Below are 9,673 nucleotides of genomic sequence, written 5' to 3'. Positions count from 1 at the left end.
TTCCAAATAGCAACGTTGTTGCTAAGTTCCCAATATTTTCTTTGCATAGCAATGTGATTGCTTCAAGCTTTTCATACGACTTGTTATGTGTTTTGTCGCAATTAACGGATGTTAGAGGATTGTCAAGAGAATCGACTCAGGTATGTTAAGGCTATCCCTTCTTTCCTTTTGGCATGAACTATACGACATGAACGAAACAACCAAATGCACAATTTTCATAAATGACTCTATTTATATAAATATTAGGGGTGTCTATATTCTTGATTCCCCATGTGAATTATTATTATATCTTCTATTCACGGGTCTCAGAAAAATACGTATTTGATAAAACTTATCCGACATGCATATTATTTTTATGACATTTAGAGAAAATCTTATTAACGTATTTCTTATTCCCTGATCAGCTGGTATACGATGATGAATTGCCCATAGTGGCCGAGAAGATATGATGGGCTACCCTCAGAGGCTTGATGATGTTACGAATGCATATACCTAAGCATGGTATGACAATATACGCATATGCATGACATTGTAAATATTAATGTTTCACCGAGCTATTCAGACTTACATGTCGAGTCTTTTACTCCATGTTTCTCTCATGTCTATTATTTATTGATTTTCATTCCTTACATACTCGTTACATTATTTGTACTGACGTCCCTTTTGCTTGGGGACACTGCAGTTCATGCCTGCAGGTCCTGATAGACAGGTTGAGAGTCCTCCAAGTAGGCTATCAGCACAGTGGAAGGTGTTGGTGCGCTCCATTTGCTCCGGAGTTTCTTATGTGGTCGGTATGATTAGGACATGTACTGATTAGTATGGCGGGGCCCCGTCCCGACCTTTATGACAATTATGTACTCTTAGAGGTTTGTAGATATATGTCGTGTACGTGAAGGATTGTACGGCCTTGTCGGCCTATGTTTTGAGTTTCGAAATGATCATGTTGGCCTATTAGGCCCGTATGTCACGTGTATATGATGATGTAATAAGAAAGATACGTTATGTTGGTACTCGGTTGAGTAAGGTACTGGGTGCCCGTCACGGCCCATCAGTTTGGGTCATGAAAAAAGTGGTATCAGAGCAAATCTGTCGTAGGGAGTCTACAAGTCGTGTCTAGTAGAGTCTTGTTTATGGATGTGTTGTGCACCACACTTATAAGCAAGAGGCTACAGGGCATTTAGGACTGTCACTCTTTCTTCTTACTCTAGATCGTGTGGTAGAGCTCAGTTGTAAGAACTCATTTTCCTAAACTCTATCTTATTCATAATTCGATGATGCCTACATCTATAAAGATGGTTGGTAAGAGATATAGTTGTGGAAGAGTTGAGTCAGAGGAACTCAATTTTTCATGATGCTTATGATGAGTAAATGTGAGGTCTTCAGCAGATCATGAGTGTACTGAGATGTGTAAAACTTCTTGATAAGGATCCCTAAGGCAAAAATATCTATCCACTCTTATGGTAAAAATAAATAAGAGAATCGGAAGGTAGATACAAGTTTCAGCAAGTAAAAGAAGCAAGATTAAAAAGGGTACGAGCTACCCAGCTAATGAAGATTATCGCAGAGGAATATAAGCCTTTTGAGTTACCTTCAACAATAACAGTGGTATGTACAATTGGCCACACCCATCTCATTTATGCCCTATGAGGGCTAACAAAATTAGTATAAGAGAAGGCAGGATGCCAGTATCTAGCTGGGGTTAGGGTAACCCAAAATGGTGGATGGATTATTAGCGTTAGCTGACATTTCCGAAGGATATTGCAAGTGTGCTAATAGATCTCTTTGTGAAACACCCAGAGGGTGCACTCTTAAATAGTACAGCTAGATATGAATACTACAAAGATAGGAACTGGAAGCCTTGAAGGGATAATTATTACTTTAGTGTAGCTCCTGTCCCTAGTGGAGAAAGAATGTTAGGCAATCCAAAGAGCCAGTAGATGGAGCAAGGGGAGCTAAAAGCAAAAGAATGTCTTGTTCGAGTTTTCAGAATAAAGTGATAGACATAAATGTTTGCGAGAAATAAGAAGAGATTTAATGAAGCGTTATGAGTAAGATGTGATACATGGATGACAACGGTAGATCGTCAATAGTCAAGTGAAGGAAAAGACGAGAGGTGTCAGGCCTTGAGACAACAAAAGCGTATAGGCCATAAAGTCATATCCTCATTTCAAGAAATCGGTATGGGCTGGTGAAAAAGATAAACTAAACATGAATTAGGGACTGAGTGATTGGATAATAGTCAGCATCTTGAGAATTACAGATTTCATTCCGGCGATAATAGAGTGGACAACAAAAGAAGATTCATGAGAAATTTAGAGAATGGTCATTCAGGAAGATGCTTCCCTAAAGCAAGCAATGTGAGAAACGTTAAGCTTAATGGACTGTATGTGCTAGTTATACTAAGTTTCAAGCTCGCGAATAAGGAATTTTGTTATCCTTGATACAGAAGGATTGCCGCAAGGGGAGTAAGGGTCATCGATGATGTGAAAAGACACCAAAGATGAAGAGGTAAAATATCTATAGGTAGATCCTAGTGGCTCCAACTCTTAGTACTCCCCTAAAGGGGGGATGTGGAGTGTTGTGGCATTAAGTCAGAATTAAGTGATTCTAGTAATTATGGAATGGTAAAGGAAGAATGCAAAACAATGATGAAAAAGGGATGAGATTGCACTTATTCCAAGCCTACAGGTATGAGAATGGGCCAACGAGTTGTTAGGAGTTGATCCAGGAAGAGCCTAGTTATGGCTAAAAAAGAGGACACAGACAAATCAACAGATTGTGCAAGACGAACATAGTGAACCCCAACATGGGGAATTCAGCCTCGCAGTAATGTCATTGTAATACTTGAGAAATATTCAGATAAGAGTTGGGGTAGTTAAAGGTATCGTATGAATGTTATGGAAATAAAAGATAGCCTCACTTAGAAGACAGTCAAAACTTCAGTTCAGAAGCAACCCTACAAGCACAAGGTCGTGGAAATAAGTAACTACGGGTAATATAGACGAGGAAGGACATAAAAAATTCCATCGGGTATACGATGTGATAAGCTCACAACTTTACAAGAATCAGAGGATCCTCCCTAAGTACTACAATGAAAGACTAGCTGAGGAAAATAAGGAAGAAGGCTTCAATCTAAGCACAGTGACCAAAAAAGGAAATGGTCTTGTAACAATAGTCTCACAACAACATTGTATGCTCTCCATAAAGAAGTGGCACCTAGCATGGCTAATGAGCGGGAAATGAAACCAAAAGTAATATTCGAGACCATATGAATTGCACAAAATTCCGACATGCGTGGGAACTAAGATAAGCTAAGTATGCATGTAAGACCAGGAAAAGTAATTGCTTACATTTAAAGAAAGGTGAGATGGAACGAAAGGAATTATTCGATCAATGATCCAGAGTTAGTTACGTTATGAACGCACTCAAGATTTAGGAGTATCATCCATGCAACATGTATGTTGACATTCATACAGCCGTAGAAGACTCCGGTATAAGTTAAAAGAAAGAATTGAGCCTAGGGCATAGACAAAGGATTGAATTATCAGAAGATAGTATCATGGATATTCCATAGTGCCCATGAAAGGCTAGAGTAATAACTAATACCAGGATCCGCAGATCAAAAGATAGCTTAAGCCTACATAGAGGCTGATCAGAAGGAAGAGGAAACTAAAGATTTTAATCAACTAAGTAAATCAGGAGTCTGATTATTGGACCCGGAAAATCTCAAGAATCGTGATTGAGAACGTAGCAGAATCACTCTTAATATCAGATGTACAAGAGAGATAGTACAACAATCATATTCTATGACGGCTCTACAATAAAACCAGTTAGAAGAGTATCAGCCTCATAAAAAGTCAGTATGGAGCTACCGCCAGATTGTGTATGCACCAGAGGTGCATGTATTATAAGAGAGCTTCAAGTTGTGGATGTGAATTATACCTATGTGGAAGGGGGTTATGAAAGAGATATAAAATATGATGTGATACTTTAAGGTAGGCAAGGTAAAGGTGAACAACGTACGAGATACTCAAATGCAGAAGGTTGTGAATAATCCATACTACAGATAGAACGTTAGAAGCACTAGGATTCAGTATCCAGGAATGGTAGCGGCGTCGTCAGTGGTATATCTTCCAACCTATGGTATCGAGGGGTCTAATTAAGAGAGTAAAGAAGAATTATAGATGATGTGATGTCTCGCTTGATGTTCCAGGATGACATAAGGAAACCTATGATGCAAGCAAGTTGAAGAAAGGTTGTGAGTAGTATAAATAGACATGTGTAGGTCGTAAGCTAAAGTATGGTAAAGCGACAAGGTTTTAGGAAGACATGAGTAAGGATAAGAAAGGGCGGGGGAGAAGGTGACGAGAATGGATAAGTCCTCAAGATTAAGCCCATGAAAACAAGAGAGCTGATAATTTCTCTAAGATATAGAAAGCTCGGTATAGCCTGAATGAACTCAAAGGAGTCAAGACTAATAGCATCTAGAAGAGATGGAATAATGCCCTGGTACTAGAATGAGGGTGTAATTGTGATAGATAAAGGATGAAGTTTGAGCCTTCGATTGAGTAATAATCTGATTTCATGAATTGTACAGGATTAAAATACCCACATAAGGTGAATCACATCGTGATGCTATGAAATACGGTTATGAAAGCATGGTATCGCCCCGGGTGGATCAGTCTAATCATTTCAAATGTTCTCCGATGAGACGTGAGCCCTAGCGGCAGTATTACATAGAAGGTCAAGTTACCAGCGGTAGATTATAGATCAATATTGAGGTGAATCAACAATGGATGGATAAAAGTTATGAAGTATGAGATGAGATTATCCCGTCATTCTTAAGATGAACAGTAGTGAAGAAGCATTAAAGGACTTAGATTTATGCATATGGGATAAGCAACGAAAGTAACCTGGAGTTTGGTAGCAGACCTCAGTAACGATAAATCGAACTAAGAGTTACAGTATAGTATGACCTACCTAGATGAAGTAAAGTCAAATGGATGGATAAACGGAGCGATGTAATAAGGTATAACAATATTCGTAAGTTCAACAAAGTACCGAGCAAAGAACTTCAGTATACCCATAGGTGCCCAGAGGGACAACTTGTCATAATTCTATATATGTTTACAAAGTGAGGCCTAGAGATTGGCTAAATCCCGGAGGGAAAAGGAGCGAAGAGTCGCATAGGCGCATTTACAAGGTCAGAGTTGTACATGCTACATGATAGAAGGTAGCAACAGTCCGACCACAAGTCGTGGTATGAGAAAGAGGTCTAAAGGGGGGAATGCCCTGGCCTTTGGGATTATTCACAGAACAATTGCTTAGATAGTAAGGAGAGTATTAAACTATTCGCAAGAGCTATGGGTTATGAGAATGATAAGTGCATCAGTCAACATTTGAGGACGAATGTTCCAAAGGAGGGAATAATATTACACCCCATATTTTCGTATGTAAAACTACGCCATAAGTAAATTGATATAAGCTCGGAAATGAGATGTCACATCCCGCATTTTTGTATGTTAATGTTTCGTCGTAAGCTAATCGACGTAAGTTCGGGAATGAGATTATTTGGAGATTATAAGCATTATGTTATTTCAAGCAAGTGACGAGTAAATTCGTGAAGGTGAGAGGGTAAGCAAATCAAAGAATTTGATATTTTGGAATAAAATACGACCCGAGCTAAAATACCCGGTATTTATGGACTAGTACCATACAAGGTACCACATGGCCATAATAGTAAGGTGTACAAAGTGTGTTAAAAGTGAGTAGTATTTTAAGTAATTTGAGATAATTTCTAATTATATGGGTAATTGGTTAAATATTGGATTGTGGGAGATTATTAAGTTAACCAAGAGATTAGTGGTTAATTAATGATGATTTTGGATAAAGTTTGAACCCCATTAACGTGGCAGCACCCCTTTAACCTTTAATGACTCATAAAGAAGATTGGGAGGTGGCACATTTAAATGATTTATGTGACACCAAAGCCTTTGAAATGTGGGCCTACCTAAGAGTTAAAGATAACTTCCTAATTCAAGTCACTTTCTAGTCTCTTAAGAGACTTTCAGCCAAGCACATAGAAAGGTTACAATTCTAATCACTTTCTAATCCAAGAAACATAGCAACGTTAATTCACTTTCCAAATAGCAACGTTGTTGCTAAGGTCTTAAGGAAAGGTTTCGGCCAAGATTTTCTTTGCATAGTAACGTGATTGCTTCAAGATTTTTATACGACTTGTTGCGTATTTTGTCGCAATTAACGGGTGTTAGAGGATTGTCAAGAGAATCAACTCAGGTATGTTAAGGCTATCCCTTCTTTCCTTTTGGCATGATCTATACGACACGAACAAAACGAGCAAATGCACAATTTCCATAAATGACTCTATTCATAGAATATTAGGGGTGTCTTTATTCTTGATTCCCCCTGTGAATTATTATTAAATCTTTTATTCATGGGTCTTAGAAAAATATATATTTGATAAAATTTATCCGACAGGCATATTAATTTTATGACATTCCGAGAAAATCTCATTAACGTATTTCTTATGCATTTCATGCATTTATACATGTACATTGACTCATGACCAGATGGCGTTATATACGCGTATATTATATGTATATGGGATATGAAAAAAGGTTATGGCGTTATATACGCACCACCACCTAATCAGCTGGTATACAATGATGAATTGCCCACAGTGGCCGAGATGATATGATGGGATGCCCTCAGAGGCTTGATGGTGTTACGAACTCATATACCTAAGCATGGTATGATATTATACGCATATGCATGACATTGTAAATATTAATGTTCCACCGAACTATTTAGACTTACATGTCGAATCTTTTACTCCATGTTTCTCTTATGTCTATTATTTACTGATTTTTATTCCTTACATACTCGGTACATTATTTGTACTGACATTCCTTTTGCCTGGGGACGTTGTGTTTCATGCATGCAGGTCCTCATAGACAGGTTGATAGTCCTCCAAGTAGGCTATCAGCTCAGCGGAAGGTGTTGGTGCGCTCCATTTTCTCCGGAGTTGCTTATGTGGTCAGTATGATTAGGACATATACTGATTAGTATGACGGGGCCATGTCCCGACCTTTATGACAATTATGTACTCTTAGACATATGTCGTGTACGTGAAGGATTGTACGGCCTTATCGGCCTATGTTTTGAGTTTATAAGTGATCATGTTGGCATATTAGACCCGTATGCCACGTGTATATGATGATGTAATAAGAAAGATACGTTACGTTTGTACTCGGTTGAGTAAGGTACCGGGTGCCCGTCGCGGCCCATCAATTTGGGTCGTGAGAAGAACTCACATGAGCCCCCCTCAAGCTCCAATCCTAACATGCACACAAGTGTAACAACATCATAAAAACTCGCTCACTAACTCAAATCATTAAAATAACATCAAATATCAAGAATCAATCATTAAAACGAAAAATTCCAACTTAAAGTCAACTTTTGCCAATTTTTATATAATGCGCCGAAATACGCTCGAATCACCTGGGACCCTAACCGAATATGCGTAAAAGTCCAAAAATATCATATGAACTTATCGAAATCGTCAAAACATCGATCCGGGGTCGTTTACTTAAAATGTTGATCATGGTCAACTCTAGCCTCATTTAAGTTAAAAATCACTTTTTCTTTAAAATTTCACGTGTAAACTTTCCGGAAAATGATACATGTCACGCATGTAAGTCATAAATCATCAAAATAAGCTCCGCGAGATCTCGAAACACAAGAAAGGAGCTTGTACTCAAAACGACCTATTGGATCGTCACAAAAAGCTTCTCATTAAGGGTAAAAGAGATAAATTGAAGAAAACTTCAAATATAAAAATATGTCATTCTTTTGTTAATGGATTAATTAGAAACATGAGTCACATAAATTGAAACAAATAGAGTACTACTCTAGGCATCTACAAGAATCCAAATTAATTAAATTGGCCGCAAATCTCATCAGTCTGTTGTTGAGCAAAATATATCCTTAGTAAAATAAATAACCACGCTAACACCGACTCACCATAGGATCCAAATTATGTTGAATGTTAAACCTCATCTACTCTTTGCTAAATTGTTTCACACCTTTTTTGAGAATCGAAAGCATACTAATAATTACTGGATTCAACCTATCAACTTAGTATTTTCGACATGGAATATATATGTATAATGTAAGAACGTAAATATTAAACTCTTAAAATTAAAATCCTAAATCCAAAGAGTCTATATGCACTTTACAAAATAGAGTTAAAAGGAACGCAAAGGGTCTATATGCAATAGAATTTAATTTTTTTTTTCCTTTACATATGTTTAAACTGGACCAAATGGATCTGACTCTTATAACTAGATCTTACCTGGCTCCAGTTGTAAAATATACGAATTAGAATAACTTGGACTTGAAAATAAAATCCAGCGAGCATATATATTTATTTGAAAAGAAACCACTAAATTTTATTAAATTAAAACATACATTAGAATAAATCCATCAGGAAATATATTTGTAATGAATCATTTGAATTTCCATCTTTCATATTTTTCTTTTTATGTTGAAATTAAGTTAAGCACATTTGCAGTGACAAACATGCTTATTTCCCTCTAATTTGCAAGCTCCTCCGAGCTCACAGTCACTGACACAGAACGTCCAACATTTGCCATCATTTTCTGGATTATCATCTACACCAGGTACACATGAACCAAGTTCTGGGTGATCCATGCAACACTTTGCTGCATCAGCTATATTCTTGCAACCTACAAAACAACAACAATATATTATATATGTAAATAGACACATATGTATTTTTACTAACTAATGTTTAAAATGTCTTAAAAAGTCTTATTATTTGAATGATCTTGTGCTTGAATAATATAAAACATCTCTCAGCCCTTTGAATAAAGAAATTTTTGCTCTAAATGAATATCAATTCCTGCGTTTTAGTATCAATTGAATTACAAAAAATTGAGAGCAGCACAATTAAGCACATTTTTTGTGCAAACAAAAGATCTATTACATAAAACAATTAAAAATAAAATATCAAATAACATTGAGATATTAAAAGGTACGAACAAGAGTACCTATAGAAAGTATAAGGAGTGTGAAAAGAAGAACTGAAACACTCTTGATAGCCATGCTTATAGAACAATTAATTTTCAGAGTTGGGTCTATCAATTCTACTGAGAGCATCCTATTAATTTATAATGCTAGAAATGACCAGAGGTCTTTAAATTCTATATTACATGCATCCATATTAGATTAGTATCATAATTAACTAGCTTATAGAAAAGAAAGTATTGCTGATTTACTTCCCATCTTACGGAAAAAGATAAGGTAAGGGACTAGAATTTTTAGTGAAATGCAAGGAATAATATACTATCTCATAATATCATTAAGATCATCGAGCTGTGTATAACAATTTTCCCAAAATCCAAACTTCCAACACATTCCTTGTAAGATATAACTCGATGTTAGGGAGTTGAGCTCACTCTGATGTCTAATCATTAATGTTTATGAGAGAGATCACTGAATTAGCTAATTAAAAGTATCTACTAATGTCACGATCCTAATTTCTAACCGATCGGGATCATAATAGTGCCTAACACCGCTTGCTAGACAAGCCACGGCAAAAAATAACGAAATAATAGCAACAATTGACTAA

At 36.8% G+C, this 9,673-nt stretch overlaps 1 long non-coding RNA gene across 1 annotated transcript; it reads right to left on the bottom strand.

The window, feature by feature from the left end:
• Nucleotides 1-8,445: 8,445 nt before the first annotated feature.
• On the bottom strand, nucleotides 8,446-9,178 carry LOC104102430 (uncharacterized). Its single transcript, XR_011411808.1, has 2 exons — nucleotides 9,093-9,178; nucleotides 8,446-8,768 (listed from the first exon to the last, which is right to left on the bottom strand). It is a non-coding gene; the product is annotated as an uncharacterized lncRNA (long non-coding RNA).
• Between the last annotated feature and the right edge of the window lie 495 nt (nucleotides 9,179-9,673).

The sequence above is a fragment of the Nicotiana tomentosiformis genome, chromosome 11 (genome assembly GCF_000390325.3).
Source record: "Nicotiana tomentosiformis chromosome 11, ASM39032v3, whole genome shotgun sequence".
NCBI lineage: Eukaryota > Viridiplantae > Streptophyta > Magnoliopsida > Solanales > Solanaceae > Nicotiana > Nicotiana tomentosiformis.
The sequence above is the reverse complement of the archived record's forward strand: the minus strand, read 5'-3'. Positions and strand labels throughout refer to the sequence as shown.